The sequence below is a fragment of the Corapipo altera genome, unplaced genomic scaffold, assembly GCF_003945725.1.
Source record: "Corapipo altera isolate COAL_440 unplaced genomic scaffold, ASM394572v1 61, whole genome shotgun sequence".
NCBI lineage: Eukaryota > Metazoa > Chordata > Aves > Passeriformes > Pipridae > Corapipo > Corapipo altera.
Window position 1 is genome coordinate 843,396 of NW_020884910.1, and position 18,658 is coordinate 862,053.

Here is an 18,658-nt window from a genome sequence, read left to right on the forward strand (position 1 = left end):
CACAAATTTCCACAAATTAAGAGCTACATTCATGATGTACCAGTTTGTTCAAATCTATGATTTCTGTATTTACTCATCCATAAGATGCAATCTACCTCTTGTCCTGGGTGACTGTTTTCTACATGGATGCCCTTTCAGTAGTCTTGTTCTCTTCCATATCTTCTTGCTACGCTCCCTCCTTTCTGTTCTGCCCTAAAGCATGTCCATTCCATGCTTTAGTTTTTCTTCTCAAGCATCTTATCCTTTAGTATCATCTTTTTTTTTCTCCCTATGAAAAGAATAACACACATACAAAAGGCTTCCTTCCCTCCTCAGTCCTCCTTTCACCACACATGTCCCTGATTTCTGTCCAATTCTTCAGCCACTTGGAAAGAGACTCCCCTGATCCCAGGATCTGCCCTCCAAAAAAGCCCTTTGATACAAAAGAGAAAAATATGCTAAAGAATTCTGAAAATGTTTTTGTTGTATGGTGTAGAACCTGTGAGCTTGATCTAAACCACTGGAAGTCTCTTGAAAGCCGCTGAAACACTCAGTCCTCAGGTGGACTAAGCGTTAGGCTTTACAAAGAGGAACAAAATAAGATACAAAGGTACAAAGTATAAAGTTCGCAATACATCTTTAAAGAATATTTCACCTGGGCTGAAAAATGGGAAATTAGTCAACAGTGAAGCCCTTGACAGTAATCACAAACAGGAATTTCACCCAATACTCCTGTGAGGACCTTGATGAATGTGCCTTGTAATTAAATGAAAGCATCAGCTGGCAGCTGAGGAGGGGTGCCTACATTAGCATTCCTGTTAAAATCAGGAAGGTGCTTTTCAGACAGTGTCCCAATAGCTCCCACATTCAGCACTTTGGTTCATGGTACAGAATGGCCCCAGAGCACATGGACTGAATTTCTTTTGGACAAAAAAGAAATTGGAAGACATTCTTGATGAGCTCAACCTGGATACTCCAGCTGCTAAAGGGCAGTCAGCCCGTGGGACCTGACCAGAGCCAGTCCAAATTAACTACCTTAAAAAAGCAGATAGTGTAAACACTCAGTCTTCAGCACTGTTTGGCTCCACAAATCCATTCCCACTGTGCTGTGCTACTCATTAACACAGACCTAGCCATAGTCACCTTGAGATAAGACAGATCTATATATGCACAAGTATGCAAGTACTATATTACTGTACCATGCTCTTGTTTTTCTTACCAGATAAAACTTCCTATTGATTTCATAAGGATTGCTTTTTCTCTGCTTTGTAGGCTTTCTTGTAAAACTGTGGGGACAAATGCCCTTTTCTGAGTTAATGTGGGAACAGAGGGCAGTATTAAAATAAGGCTTTTAGCATTCAAACATAATTATCACATGCAAGTTTGAAAAACATGGTTAAATATCACATAAGAAAATCCTCTATATCTTTCTCAGTTGGCTTTTAGCTTTATTCCTGCAGTGTCCTGTAATACCACTTGGAGCACTTCTAGTCAATGGAACAAAAGTACCCATAAGTCCTTTTAGCCACACAATACTTCCAAAGATACTTTGCCATTATGAAATATTTCATAATAAATTTAGATATTCTACTGTAGACGTAGTAAGTCAGGAAGATTCCCAACTCCTGAATCAGTGGATCAAACACATCTCCTCTAACTATAACATTTCAAGTCTTATAAAAAGTACCAAACACAGCAACAGGCAGCCACGATGGTCCTGGAAAAAAAAACAAAACAGGAGAAAAACATACCTTTAAGGCAACAAGCTGTTCCCAAAGCCAATGACTGAGAAGGAGATCTGTCTTTGCACAATTGTTCTAATCCATTGTTGTTTTTTCTGCCATTCTATTTTGATCAGTGTAGCTTTTGTCATTGACTGAATGGGAAAAGATTAATTCTTTATGCATTTATTTACCTTCAGAATCTCAACAATTATCCTCATGCCAAGATTTGTGTCTATCCACTCACTCTCTTTACTCTGACTAGGTTGTACTGATTTAGCTAAACTGACAATCTGAAATTAAATTAACAACAGATAATGGACTGAATTATCTTCAGCTGTTTATGACTTAGGATAATACCCACAAATGGCACCTGCATTGACTAAAATAATTTGATTGAGTCAAACCAGTGCAACTCCTTGATCATCTTCCTCCTGGTTTTTCAATCCTGTATTATTTAAGAAGGGCCATGACATAGAATTTTTCCTGGAAAAATGAAGATAAAACCATTCTCTAAGAAGACTTTTCTAATTAGACAGCATGTGGTGATAATCCGGAAGAGATTATGACAAGGTGGAATGAACAGAGATAGAAGGCATAAAAACTGTTATACTTAAAGCCTAACTGTTTGAGAAAGCCTGCTTTTGTGTGATTTCATTAACTAGGGTTATAAACTTGCTTCACTGTCAACCAGACGGCTGGAGAAAATATTTAATGAGGTTTCCTTCAGATCTAGGCACTCTCCAGTCTGTCCGCATCAATAAAATCTGAATAATGGCAGAGCTAGAAGATGGACAACTAGGTGAGTGTTACATGTCTGGGTTAAAACAGTTTTCTACGTGAGACCTCACAGTATTATCATAAACATACATGCAACAAAAATAAATACGTGGTTCTACACAGTTTCTCCATCATACCGTATGGTTTCACATATTGCCATATATTATGCTATGGCCATATCCCTGCAGTACATCCCAGGATACTCAGGTTATTGTATGGTAGTGAGAAAACTGATCTGGCAGGAGAGTAGAAAGAACAGAGTGAACAGAGGTAAGCTGAAGGGAAAAGACAGTGACAGAAGGAGATACAGCAAAGGAAGAAAAATCTGATAAGAGGAAAATGTGCATGATCTGAAGATGTATTAGAAGAATAAGACTGAAACGAGAGAAGAAAACAGAAAGTTACTCCCAAATTTCTCCAATAATAATGCTTGCTACCTGAATGGCTACAAAAATAACAAACACATCACCCAAATGATTATTAGGCTGGAACTGTCAGTACAATTTGCAGATCTAAACAATTTCACTTTTCACTTGTGATAGCCTGGGATACAGGCTGCTTTCTGCTGCCATTACCACCATCATGGCTGCCTGTTGCTCACCATTGCAGGGAATAGGTTATGCCACATAGGCTCTGCAATTGGTGAGGTCCCTACATCCCTTCAGATTGCCTGTGTGATCTGGCATTATGTACCAATGCATGGTCCAAGGTTAGGATATGTCTGGGAACATACACATCCTCAGGCTTAGATCTAAATTCTGCTTACTGAAAGGGAGAATTGAGCCCTGTGTATCTGAACATCTGGAGGCACAGCCACAGACTGATTGTGGAATAGTCACACAGGCTCGAGAATACAACAGCCTCCTCTCTCTCTCGTCGCCTTCATGCATGTTTTTTTCCTGACTTATACAAACGTAGGAATGAATAAACTGTGAAAAGTGGCCAGGAGATCTTGCTTTGCTGGGGGCTCTGATGTGACCTCAAGAATGTTATGTCACCCTGATTTCAAGCTTCCCCATCCTTAAAACTGTAGCTTTCTCTATCTTCCTAGTCTCCATCTTGTTTTTTTTAATTGCTATTGCTTTTCTTTTGTCCATAAGGAATGAAAGCAATTTAGATTCTTTAACATACCTTTCAAAAAAAATCCACCCCAGAACCCCATACCCAAACTGCAAAACCAAAGGGGATCTTGAGTTAAGACAGCCATCAAGCCAGTGCAACTTGGGTTGGCTACAGTAGTTAAAATTTACAGACAAGATCATAGTTGAACAAAAGATGCTTATACTGAGTTCTATCTGGAATCTGTCTTCACTGTTATTTTAGGTACATGCCAACGTAATTTCATCATATGGCACCTTCTGGTGCATAAATGTAACTTTTATCTTTTGGGCAATGATAAAAAAGTGATAAATGATGTATGCATGCAACTTTCACTTCGATAAGGAGAAATAAAGTATATTAATCTAAATAATCTAGCATCTTCTGATACTAGACTGGTTTAACCTGCACACTGGGGAATAGAAATAAAGCATAGATGCAGTCATGATACTCGTTCCCTATATAAGTAAGGTTCATGTAAGTTCAAGTCTTTGAACTCAGGACTTATGTGCCTTTGAGTATGTAAGCCACTAGCATGACTGGTTGTAGACCTGCTGTGAGGTCCACTTGTGCTGACTGCAAGGCTCAGCAGAGGGGAAATGCTGACAGAGGTTTTGCATTTTACCATTTAGATATGTGTGGCTTTTAGGCTACACCGAGGCCAGCAAGGAGATTTTGGAATCAATTCACTCAGACTCCATTTTTACTATCATGAAAAATTATAGTACTGCTGCTTACAGAGGATGAACCATTAAGAATAGAATAAAAAGAGGATGGTTACATAATGTTCTTCCTTATGGTTCTCAGCAACATTCACTTTTAGTTTTTCAGTGTCATGAGTGTGTCCTGCTTTGACACACATGTGGCCTTGTGAACAAACATGGGCTTACTGTTAAGGAACCATTCATTTACTCACAAGCATGCTGCTCTAAGAAAAGTTTTAGCCCCCACATGCTGCAAAATGTGATCACCCTAAGGCTATAAGGAAGACTCATTATTATTTCTTGAGATTACAGCAACAATGGGGCCCATTCATATTCTTAGGAAGAATTACGAGGAATACCATGGTGCTGGTGCTGAAAAGCAATTTAAAAGGACAATAATTCTACTCCATCTTGCTAAATACTGTAATATCTGGTGTTTCTGTCTGAAGGTTAACTCATGCAACCACATGACTACCCATGACCTTTATCTCCCTCTATAAAAGTAGTCTTTCCATCAGCATGGTTAAAGATCTAAAGCTATAAAATCTGAATCCCTGGGCAAGATGGCAAATAGAGAAGAACTCTAAGTTATAACATGTTTTAAATAAATCTTGTGACTTTGAGTCATCTTTGAATGGATGGCACTTGGTTAATGTGGCATCTCCTAACTTCTCCTTAAGCTCTGCTGATAATCTCAGTGCCCAAATACAAATTTTACAGGCAATATCATTTTAAGAGAACTGTGTGGAAAAGATGGTTCCTTCCAGCATGCTTGCACAGGAGCTGGCAGTAGGAGGCCTCATTTCCAATTGCACTCTGCAGAGTTGTAAAGGCCATTTGAGAGCAAACAAAACAACAGAAATTGCATCAAGTATCTTTTTTCCATCTCATTGTTTTTATTTCACTTCATGAGGAACTGCTGTGTATAGAAGGGAGTAACTACTGCAACGGATGGCCTGCTGCTCAAATAACAAAGGGTGAGATCTAGAAACTCTGGATTTCTACATTCAGCTCTGCAAGATTTGAAATGTGGCTCCGATGAAAGCAGCCAAACTATATTCCTTAGTTATGACTACTATTATTATCTAGTGTATTGCATAGCTCGTGAGACACTTGGATTCAGACCCCTATAATATGACATACTGCAGAAATGCAGAATAGGAAGACTGGTCGAGCCCCCAGGGTGCTTATTACCGAATATCACACAGTCATTTTTGGATCCTCATTGGCACACATTATGCCAGTTTTCAGAAGTCCCAAGGGGAAATAGCTCTCAGCAATAAGAACCAGGGCTGCAGGTCCTCAGCATCCCTCAATATGAGGCTTGAGAAGTGAACGCATTCTGAGATCCTGTGGACAGAGTTTCTGGTTGGCAATAATTTGTTTACGGCATACAGTCTGCCAGCAGCAAACCAAGTTGTTTTAATAGGGCCTAGAAAATGTCCCAGATATTGAAGCTCACAGCATTAGCAAACATTCTGAAAATGCTGGTAGCTGTCCTTGTGCTCAGCAGAATGTGAAGCAGAACTCATCTACATTCTCCAAAGGGTTCATTAATCATTGCTCAGTCTTTACAGTTAGTACGATTTGACCAACATGCCTTAGGAACGCTAATAAGAAACGTATGAATGGCCAATTTTTTCTCAGTTAAAGTACCCCACATACTATCCAGGCTGTTATAATGAAACAACAGCAAACATGAACAACACAAAAACCCCAAACAAACAAACAAACAAACAAAAAGAAAAGCAGCGTGAGTCCCAAACTGCTGCTATTTATTTTCATGCCAGCACTAAGCAGTGCAACCATCCACTAAAAATTGGGGTGCGAAGGCTTTTACCAACTCTGCACAACATAAAGTAAGAAGCAGAGAGTATCATTACAGAGTCATTTCTTAATAGGACGATAAGTGATTAAGACAATTTCCCAAGGGCTGATGTATAAAGTACATCAATGAACCTGGAGTCCTGAAATCCTATTCAGTGCCTAATACAGATGTATTTTGGCAAAACTCCACTGAAGTCAACTAGAACTTCAGTTCAAAGACATGTTTTAACACAAGCAAACCCGCTATGTTAACCCTCTTTTCCTTCAATAAGGCACTCCTCTTATTTGCAAAAAGAGGTTTGGGCTCCACTCTTCCTGGATCCTCCCATGATGAGTCTGGGACCTACTGGAGGCTTTGAATTCAGTTATTGAATTTGTGTCCTTTTCCTTTTTCTTTCTTTCATTTAGGACTCCAAGCCTATCTGAGATTGTGTTCCAGTTAATTTTGTTTCGTTTTTTGTCGGTGCACAGAAAAGAGGCCAGCATTTCTTGTTTGAATGCTGGGTATTTTGCTTCTGATTACAGTGAAGCTAATTATTCAGTATGTTTAGTGGGTCTACTTTAGCCTCAGATTTTCTCAGGTGCACTCAATTTTTTATGTATTTTAATCCCTCACATTACAATGCCAACATACCACTGCAGTACAGGCACATGAAATGGCTGTTTCTGCAGCTGATGCTCCTTCACAGATGCTCAGCAAACACTGCAACTGAAGAACTGGAGTTTGCATGATGGTCCAAATGCCTTGCCAAAAGCCTTTGACAGCTATCTTTTTCAGCCTATGTACATAACTTGCTTTCATATACTTTAACTTAAGCATTCAAGGTTTTGAAAACAGAGGGCACAAAGCAAAATAACCGCTGTATGGAATTTAGATGACTAGGCTGTCACTTGGTCTCATACATTTTTGACAATAACAAGTTGGAAGCCTCAGTTTTCTTCTCTCTCAATACTACTGTTTTTTCCCTTCTCCTAAACACTAACAAGTTACCTGTGGTATTGTTTTAACAAAGGGTCAAGTCAATCTTCAATAGGACAAAAAAAATATCACTAGGTATATGGTTAACAAGAAAAATGTATCTTAGAGTTTCCTTTGATGAAAGAAACTAGTGTTTTATAACTAAAATGAAGAGGAACTTAGGTTTAGAAAGCAGTGCTGTTATCTTTTTAAGCAACTTGAATGTTGCCATCAACATTTCCTTGAATGCATGCCTGTCTTTCTCTGAAAAACATGTGGGTTTAACAAGCCTCATGCCTACTAAGCTTTCCATAACCTTTTTCACAAGAGAGGGAGAGTGTGCATTGCTCCTCCACGTATTTGTCACCTTCCCTCTAGTTTCAGCATTCTTTCAAACCCTTTCATCTGAACAGAGCTGTAAAAAGGATCAAAATAACAAGGTAGATGCTGTCTCATGTTTACATCTATCAAAACTTGAGCAATGAGTGTAAAATTTGTTCTATTTTCCATTTGTGGCTGCAAGTATGCATGTAAGACAGGATGTGACTTCCAACATAGCTGGTGCAAATTCAACAGCATGTAGAGGTCTTCTAAGCACCTAAGAAGTCAATCAGCTTTGTGAGACAAGACATGCATCTGCAGGTGAGCCCCAGCTGGCAGACATAAATATCCCTCAGACCAAAAAAAGCAAGAAAGAGAAGCATGAAAGCAGCTCTGCGGTCAACACTTCTTCCTCTCCGCCCTTTCCTGCCACCACAAAAAACCACAACTGTCTGATACAAATGAGGAAAGTGTTTTTTAGCCACTCCATTCTTGACAGAATATGAGACTGATTCTGCAGGGTTCATGCCTGAGTTAGTAGACTTGTCTAGTAGGAGGCACCAGCAAAGTACAGCACCGTCCATGAAGACTTCTTAGCATTGGTGCTAAATAGTGTGGCAATAAAATATTGTTACCAGCTTCCTGTAACTACATTATGTTTTGTTTAATCAGGGGACCTAAATGGGGTAGGCACTGTGAAAAATCTAGAGGCTGAAGCTCAGACTCTTCTTATGTTAAAATAATAGCCAATAAAGTGGCATTTATACACTTTTGGTATTCTGTAAGATGTTTGTTTTGGGTAAGCTACAGCTGGAATTTCTAAATTAAATCACTAGCTGATCTTAAGGACAGTTCTTGATAAAGCATGAGGAAGAGAATACAAATAAAGTAATAAAACTCAAATGTATTACTAAATAAATAATTGGTGTTTCTATCTCTTGCAGAAACAACTGGAGGATAGTCAAGAAGGGATGAGAATGTCAGACACTCCTCTGCAGACCCTGAAAAGCAGCCACGTGGGACAGAGAGAATCATAGAATCGTAGAATGTCTTGGGTTGGAAGGGACCTTAGAGATCATCTAGTTCCAACCCCTTCTGCCACAGGCAGAGACACCTTTTCCTAGACCAGGTTGCTCAGAGCCCCATCCAACCTGGCCTTGAACACCTCCAGGAATGGGGCATCCACAGCTTCTATGTGCAAATGTTCCAGTGTCTCTGAAATAAGGAAAATGTGTCAAAGTCAACATGTCTGATGTCAGATGAAAATTTTCCAATATCAACTGACTAAAGAGTTTATAATTTGTCCTTTTTGCTAGTGGAGGGCTTGTACCCTAGCCAGTACTCTGGTATAACAATTTCATGAGAACCAAAAGTTCACTCTCTAAAGACAAATGGGATTTCACCTTGACAAATAAAGCAAGTATTGATTGCATGTAATTCATGCCTCAAAGTCTCAAAGGAGGCTTGACATACATACACCAAGTCCTTACCATTCTCCAGCTTTCTCTTCTTGGAATTCCTTGTATAGTCCAGGATTTATTTTACAAAAGTATAAATACCTTCTTATGGTAAATTCAACAAAACCAGCAATTTTTGAACTCTGGCCTTGGTTGTATCAGAGTGAATCTGAAACACCCCATTGTGTTCTGCAAGTTCCTTCCAACCAACAAAGAAAGCAGAAGTCAGGCTCTGGAGTTCAGGTCCCAGCCTGAGTCAGAAATGAGACAGATAAGTGCTTTTAGCTCAAAAGAAAAGCTCAATATACTCACAAGATGGTTGGCTTCACTTAACTTCCTTGAATTGTCATCAGTAGGCACCAAACAGTGCATATTTTAGTACTAGGAACTAATTGGAATGGGTTGCTGTAAGACACTTATGAGAAGTTGGCCTTTTAATTTATTTTCAAAGTAATAGTCCATATTGACAGGCCATTTTGCTCCTACAGAAGCATAGAGCAGGGGCACTGCCTTTACTGTGAACCTACTTTTGTCTATTTCTGGCAAGTATCCTAGATTTTGTAATTTAATATTCCTGCCAAAAGCACTGGAAACATTTGAGACAATCCTCTTGGGATTAAGGACAAACTGTGGATTACATTCTTGGCACTGGGCTGCACTGGAAGCCAGACTTTTTCTTGCTATCCCTGAATATTTGTGAGCTAAGCAAATAAGACCACAGCAGAATTAAGAGTAATTTGATGCTGTTTTACTCTTTCTTCTCAAACCATCCCAGGATCTACTGCACTTTTAGTCTAGGGAATGTGTTTAGGTCAAGAGATGTGTTTATTCTCATTAACCTTGCATATTAAAAAAGCATGAACAGGTTGTGGTGTGACTGAGGACAACTTTCATTTCTTTTTTTTTGCACACTAGAAGATGTGTACTCAACCATGAATTCCGCTCTTGCTTCACAGATATAGGGGGTCAGTAGCATGAGGACAGCCACAATGAATCAGACCAAACCTATAAAAAGCCAAGCTCCTTCCTCTGCCAGTGGCCAGGGATGGGTACTTTGGGAAAGAGTACAAAAATCAGAGCAAGGTTGACTCTTCCTGGTGAGATCTGGTAATTTGGTGTTCAGGGACAGCCAGACTCAGAGGCTGGTTTTGCATCTGTGCCTTTAAAAGCCTTTCTATGATCTGTTTATTTCCTTTTTAAAGTCCATTTGCACGCCTGTAACACCCTGCTCCTATCAGTCTTGGTTTATTTCTACCGTGCTATATAAAGAGAACTTGCCTGTGTTTGATTTAAACCTGCTGCCTGGTAATTTCAATAGGCACTCGGACTTCTTGTTCTGTGATAGAATAATCCCCTCCCTAATCACCCTCAGACCATATGCTGAATACCAGGTCATCAGCAGTAGAACCACTATCACCACTATCTCTCCCACAACACTCTGGTGGAGCAGGGACTAGATGTAGAAACACAGAAGGAAATACCGAGACAAAACAAAGAACATAAGATAAAACATAGGTTTTATCTTCTGCCATCACCACACCTACAAATTACTGGGAAAACTTTCAGAAAAAGAATTTCATGGAATCTTAACAGTTTCTGAACTTACTAAATAATAACCAAACCCTTCAAGGATCCAGTAGGTCTCCTTGCAGAACAAGCCCAGGGTTTTGTACTTTAAACAAAGAAACTGCTCGAGCTGATGAATGACAGCTGTTAGAGTTCACCTTCCAGTACTTCCAGGAAGGGCTGGAAAACATGCTAGTGGAGACATTTTTCAAGATTCAAATTCCTCAGTGCTGAACAAGTCAATTAAATATATCAAACTGTTCAATGCAAGCTGTAACTTGCCATCTGAGTTTATGGAGAACTCGTCAAAAAATTACACAAGAAAGTGTGCAGCAAAACTTAAAACATAGAAAACTGTGAACAGTTAAGTAATTTGTCTTTTACAAAAGTGCAACTGAAATAACTGAGCTACAGATAAAATTGACTTCAAATTAGCAAGAAATCAGTCAGTTTAAAAATTATAAGAACTAAAAAATTTTGCCTATTTTCTATATTCCAAGATTATTCTTTGAGGAAGCTGTCTGCTCTCTAAAATGTTCATGCTTTCATGAAGCTGACAAAAATGCCATGAAAACGTAACAGGAATGAGTCAATATGTTTTTAGAGCAGTATCTTCCACAATTCCAGAGTACTAATAGAGAGTATTAACACTCTCTACGGTTTTGAATTATCTAGAGAAATGTTACAGCAGTATTAAAAATAATTAACTTTTCTGTTACATTGGACAGTGCAAATAATGTTCCACAAGGACTTGATGCACACTTCTAAGACAGTTTAATATTGTTTGTCCAATATCTGTTCTTACAGCTAAATATAACAAAACAGACCACAGTGATAGAGAAGGATTAGACTAATACCAAAGTGAGGCAATGGAACTATTCAGCTAGTGCATCATGCCTTCAGCTCCAGAAGAGAGGAAAAGTTTGACACTTGTGGGAGAGGAAAAGTTGCAGGAGTTTTACACAAGAATGAGAAGAAAACAGCTCTCTTATGAGAAGTACTCTCCAGACAACAACCCTAAGGGCTTGTGTTACAAGATACAGGACCCTTGGGGAAAACCAGTGATGAGCATGTGATAAGTCTAGCCAGGGATTTTCAAGGTGGTTTTGAAGAACAGGGAAGGAAGGCATCAGGACAGGGCTCTGGGTTTTATTACACTGAAAAAGAATGAAACTGAAGAAGTTCCCAAAAGGGAAAATAATGCAGTGCTGAGATCCAGTATTGTTTCGGACACTCATTTAAAAGCTGAAAAGACAATTAAATGCCTCATGACAAGGCGTGCTCTGGCAAGAAGGCCAAGTTACATAAATAAACAAAAAAGGAAGTCTGATGCTGAGATGGTGCAGCTGCCCTACAACATCCTACACCTTATCAGCATTTTTGAGATCTCTGCTAGGGAGCTGTACAGAGTAAGTTCTGGACAGACAGTAAAGAATTGATTCTGTGTTTTTCAGTACACTGACTCAAATCCATTTCAGTCCTTGCAAACCACACTACCCAAGAGGGCTCCCTTGCGGTAGTTGCCCACTTTGGAAAACTAACTTTTAAAAAACATTAGTCGTTTCCAAACTAACTGTCACAAACTTCCCCCAGAAACTTCTGCTCTCTGCCTTTGCTGTCTGCTCTCCTCCAAAATACCCTCATCTGTATGGGGCCTGCTCCATTTCTCCACTCCAGCCCAGTCCCCAGGTTCCTGCCTAGACTTGCCTCTACAGTCCCTGGGTTCATCTCTGGTGTGCTATTTTGCTTTGGTGACATTTCCCCATCCACAGAGCTAGACCAATGTGAGATGAAAGATTAAGAAACTCAGCAAACGAAGGAAGTGAAAGTTGTGATTCAACAGACGATGATTCTCTCTTAGGCAAGACTGAAATCAGAGTGCTGCCAAGACATTCATCAACTGGCCTTTTAAGGTGCCCTTTTTCAAACCAGGCATTAACAAAACGTTGTTCTTTCTCAGAGTTTTGAGAGAAGAAAAAGCTACTAAAGACAATGGGTTAATTTAGAAGTCCCCTAACCTGCTGACGCAGATCTGCAGTGTTTCACTTGGGAAATACATGCACTTCATAGGTAAGCAATGTGTTCCTGACACATACTTTGCACAAGGTGACAGTGGTCACCATTCAAGGAGCTAAAGGGTTAGGATTCTCCATCCTGGTGAAGAGACCTTTGGGAGACCTGATGGCATGTGTAGGAAAAATTCTTCACTGTCTTTTCAGATATTCAAGAATGAGGAGTCATCAATGATGCTAAGAAAAGCTGTGTTCTAGACAGCCCTACAGACCACCATGCTCCTTGCCTGAGGATTTTCTAGGTGCAGAAAATCCTCAACTGAGACTGAACGAGCATTTAGAAGATACCTGTTTATAGTCACTAACTAGATCAATCACACCAGGTTCAGGAAATTCCTAAAGTGAAAACATGCATAGTCTGGGAAAGTATCTGGCAGAAGTGTCATCTGGCATATTGCTTTTGGATTTGGCTTGCTTTTAGTCAGGACAGATAGTTAGAACTGGTAATTGAATATTGGCCATGGCAAAACCTGTAGTTATAACTTCTTTGAACTAACAGCATGAGGAAAGAGTATCTTGACAGCAAATAATGTACTAAACAGGCCTTACCATCAGTGTTTTGGAGGCAAGGCAGGAAAAACAGCTTATCTTCTTTTCTGTAAAATTCCTGCCCGACCTTACCCCTGCAGTACAGTGTAAGGGTGAGATTAAGATGGTGCAATAAGCCTGGAGTTCCACCAGGTGGTAAACTAGTCCCACAGTGCCAGGCTAAAAATGCCTCAGCCAGGGACCATCATTAGTCCCAAACTGCCAGATTTAAAACGACCACAACACCTGTCTTGTGTACTGTCCACAGTTCTCACAATGGTCATCTTCCTTGTCAGCAAGGGTGACCATAGTATCTTTTTCCATGGAAACTGCTTTCCTGTCCTAAAGCCCCCTGTTGATTCTCCACATATGAATCATAACCCTCCCTGTCACTGTCTTCCTGCTAATCCTGTGTTGGGCAGTGGCACCAATACAGCTACTTCCTTCCCAAGATTTCTACTTCGATAACTGTAACTATTAAAAAACCCTGCTGAATACTATGTGACGTTCACTTATGTGTGTCACACAGAAATCTGATCAGCAAGTGCAGATTGAGAAGTTCTCTGATTTAAAAATCTTGAAAACCACAGCAAAGTCTACAAAAGAAATTTAGAATTTATTGGTGGGATAAAAATTTAGTCCAGTTGATTAAAGATGAACTAGAACCTAAAACATAGCTTTCATTGTGCCACCATGTCTTACACCAGGAAAAGTTATGGACAGACAAAATAGTAAGACAGCACTGCAGCTCTTGTAACCCAAGTTGCTGCAGTTACCACAGAGAAAAGTTTTAGCATCTTTCTTGCAACAGTGGGAAAGGTCTTATTTTACACCATAATGAAATGAGTAGTTCTTTCTGACACCCTTAGAATCAAGGCTTCTTGGTGGGCATTACTAAATTAGGGAAGCATAAGCACATGATTTTAAATCTACAAATTCAAAGTTCAGTTCTGTAGTTGTACAAGAGCTTTCCAGAGACTATAAATCTCTGGAGCCCTGTAGAGCTGCAGACACGTCTCTTGTGAGCTAACTCAGCTTAACCATACAATATGTACCTATTATTCCAGAGAAAATGGAAGGGTGTGTATTTTGGCTTCTGGATGAACTTTCATTATGGTAAACATTGCATTTACTGTGCATAAACAGCTACAGTGGCTGCAAGAAAAAAAAAAGATTGTGGGAGTAGGGCAGGGGAGTAGTGTGTTTGACCTGGATCTTGGTACGAGAAAAGAATTCTCTCCAACAGATCCCTCCTGCTCATTCTTTCCCTTTCCTTGGAAGTCTGGAAGAGAAGGTTGTGCTTCGGCTTTTTAGCCTAGATGAAGTCACATATGCAGTATGTTTGCAATACGGTTTTGGAAACCTGATGTTTTATGAATATGATGCTATGTAACAGTAAATCTGAAGACAGAGCTGAAGGAAGGGGACAGAAGAATTGGGAAACAGTGGGCAAATCTCTCATCACTGGGAAGATGTAGTACCTGATCTGGAGTGCTAATACATTTCCAAAATACGCTGCAGACAGCGTATTTTGGAGCCTGATTGTTAGTGCAAACCTCTTTAGGAGACCCACTGTCTTTGGGCAATGCTACATTTCACTTTTTCACTTCTCTTTTATTAACTGTGGAAAGGTGATCAATCATTAGAAGAAGAAAGGTTTTCCTAAGGCATTGCATAACTCAATGCCTTCCAGGAGGTAGCCTGAAGGAATTCCAGCACAGCAGCTTCTTGTTCTGTAGCTGTCCTTTCCCTCCTTCATACACCCAGGAGAATCAATCCCAGATTAAAAAAACCAAAGAATAAAAGAGGGATTCTTATGAACCTGCCTCCACACAAATTACTGAGATGACAGATGTAGAAGGAAGGGTTTTCTTCTTCCTCTTATAACCTTCCCATCGCCTACTGTTTCAGCTCAGTCACCAAAGCTTTTACTTCTATCTCACTATAATCATACTGAGATAATAAATTAATTCAGCTTGTAATGCCATGCAAAACCTTAGAGATGACCTCTGTTAAACAAGAGTGCTTGTCTAACTTTGCAAGCCCTCGAAATCTTTTTGAAGTCACAATAAATGCTTTGTGTGGTAGAATACACTGGATGAGATTGGTTCTTTTAACTTAAAAAGTAACAGAAATGCCAACTTGATGGTGAATTTTCCTGTTCTCAACGCATCTTTTTCTTCCCATTTTCTGGTAAGCAACTGCATTGATTTAGTGCTCAAAATAAAAGTATCAAACAGCCTTAGTGAAAGCATGTGCCTGTCTCAGTCTGAATCAGGCCTGATTGTGCTTTGTTACCTTGTAACATGCACTGTCTCTTGTTCTTTTGTTAATATCCTCTTTGTGCATAAATTCTCATTAAAAAAAAAAAAAGAAAACAAAAGTAGACAGCACCTAAATACAAGCAGCAGAGAAGCTTCAGAGCTCTCTTAAAGTATAGGTAGGACAACAAAAATGAAGAAATAAAATTAACAATACTCTTTTCTTCATAGGAGGTCACCTTACATAAAACTGTAGATAAAAGTATAGTTCATCAAATCTTCTTGAAATCACTGTACACCTACAACCTGCTCTAGAATCACATTTGCATCAGTAGAGGTTTTGGCTACAAACCAAATCTAAATCGCTTCATTGTCATTGGAAAGAAAACCTACCACAAGATCCTCGCTACACATACAGGTATGAAAACGGAGAGATACAATACTCAAATGGAGAGATACAATATTCAAAGTCATTTCACCGTGCAAATTTTCAGTCAGGCTTTAAAAACTGACGTAGAGATTTCAACGGAGGTCAAGACCTTGGAATTTCACCTAGCTCAAGGTACAATTCCTCAGATTCAATTCTTGTTCAATTAAGTGCAAGAAGGAATTCCAGGCTTTCCTTTTTGGCTCTGAGTGTCTTTTTCCTCTTCCTTTATTTCCACAGAAAGGCCCACCCTTCATACCAACACCATGCACTGCAAATGCAGATCAAAATGCAAGATGTCATTTTCTTGCCTCATATCACTGTTGAGCATCTCACACACATCAGTACATGCTCCTATTCTCAGTACTTTAAACAGAAGTAACCAGAAATAATGTGGTGAAGCACCACATTGAGTTCAAAGAGCGAAAAACTTGGCTTGAACTACTCTCTACAATGCTATTTTTCACCTGCAAGAACAATTTGGTTGTACACATATAAATAGGGCTACAAAAACCATCTCCTATGCATGGTGCCATTTTTGATGCACTGTCTGCTTATTGCACCTTCTCCAGTGCTGCAAAGTGAAAGCACATGGCATTTGGCTGAAGTTTCAGTCTTAAGGTGCTGTTATAGAGGAGATCCTCACAAGGAGCTAATGTGAGAGGCTTCAGCACAGAAACAGTAGGAGTGTCGTACACTCTGTCACTCCTCCTCACCTCCACCAGTGAGTGTAGCCTGACCAGGCTGTAAAGAAGTTGTGCTTCAGCAGCAAGAGCAAGACGCTGATCTGACAACCTGTTTGCAGCAAAGGAAATTCTTACTAGATATGAGAAAAAAATCTTCCCAGGGAGAGTGGTGGAGTGCTGAGGCAGGAGCCCAGAAAAAAACGAGGAAAAGAGGTTTCCTAAATGCAGCTGGACAAGAAAAGTCTTGTGCAACATCATGCAGCCTGGGAACTCTGAACCCTTGGGGTTGGACTACAGATCTCCAGAGGTCCCATCCAGCTGAATTACCAGATGTTATCAATCAAAGCTTGCATTCAGTCTAATACAGAAAAAAACTACCAACACACTAAATCAGCATGAATGTGTTTTACATGTCTTGGCCTCAGCATTTATTTATTTTTTTCATTTCCGTAGCATCTAAGAACCACAGCCAAAGAGCAGAGCTTTACTACAGTAAGTAGCAGAGGAAGTACAGAATGCACACTATCATGAAAGTGTTTTGATAAATCCACTAGATGCAATTCAAGAAAAAACTGAGCTATCACAGACAGCCCTGGATAAAGAATGGTTGAAAGACCTGCTTAGAGCAGCCAAAGCTCCTAAGATGGTAGTGCCTTTCTCCCTTAGCCACAGATCTCTTCTGCAAATAACAACACATTCCTTCCTTCACTCCTACCTCCAGTGGGTCAGGTTTCCTGGCTCATCAGGGATCCTGTCCTCCAGATGTTGGCAGAAGAGAGCACAACTCAGAGATCTTCCATTCCTCCTTGCAGCGCTTCAGCAGCTTTGCAGCATCCTCTGCTGCCAAAGAGCAGAATCAGATCAGAAATGAGAAAACAGACCAAGCCTTCAAGCAAACATTATCGCTTTATACAGACAGACACTCCCCCCAGTTACCCTACAATGAAAAGAGGCAGATAACGAAGCCCTGATCTGCAGCAGGGATCAATCTCCATGCCTTCCACAGAGCCACCTTTGAAACTGACCCACTCTTGGGTACTACAGGTGCAAATCAGTCCTGAAATGCCAGAAGCTCACTGTGTCCAAGGAACAGTCCCATACCAGAGTACAAACCTTGCAGGCCTGGGCCTTTTTATGCAGTACCTTTCAACATCTGGCTCTACATAGCCCTTTTCTTTATTATTCTGAATTCTTATTTTCACGTGATTACAGAATGGGTCAGGTTGGAAGGGACCACTGTGGGTCATCTGGTCCAACCTCCCTGCTCATGCAGGGTCATCCTAGAGCAGCACATTGCAGAGGATTGCTTCCAGATTGTTCTTGAATAAATCTACAGTGAGGGACACTCCACAGCCCCTCGGGGCAACCTGGTCTACTGTGTAGGCACCCACACAGTAAAGAAGCTCTTCCTCATATTCAAGTGGAACTTCCTGTGCATCAGTTTCTGCCCATTGCCTCTTGTCCTACTGCTTGGCATCACCAAGAAGAGCCTGGCTCCATCCTCTTGGAACCGTCTCTTTAGATATTTATATAAATTAATGAGGTCCCCTCTCAGCCATTTCTTCTTGACGCTGAACAGACCCAGCCCCCTCAGCCTTTCCTCCTAAGAGAGGTGCTCCAGTCCCTTAATAATTTTTGTCGCCTCTTGCTTCTCCAGCAGATGTCAGGGTAGTTAAAGTCCCCCACCAGGGCCAGTGACTGCGAGGCTGCTTCAAGCTGCCTACAGAAGGCCTCATCAACTTCCTCCTCCTGACCAGGAGGCTTGTAGCAAACACCCACAATGATGTCACCCTTACTAGTCTGCCCCTTTACCCTAAACCATAAGCTCTTGCTCGTTGTCCACCCCAAGACAGAGCTCGATATATTCCAAGCGTCACACAGAGGGCAACTCCACTACTGCACCTGCCTGGTCTGCCTCCCCTAAACAGTGTGTAGCCCTTCATGACAATATTTCAGTCATACAAGCTATCCCACCATATCTCTGTAATCACAATGAGATCAAAGCCCTATGACTGCACACATATCTCTAGTTCCTCTATTTTATTAGGAAAGAAAACATGCTTCAACTTTAGAGAAAACAAAGAAGGTATAAGCATGCACCCTCTAAGATCCATGGGGAATATTCCCATTGCACTAAACTGGTGGTCCCGCAAAGTAGTCAGGTTCTAAAAACTGTGAGTTTCTAAATTTCTAAAAATTGTTTCTAAATTTCTAAAACCAGCTATGCCACACACAGGGGAGCAATTCCACATGGTTCACAGGATAGCTCAATA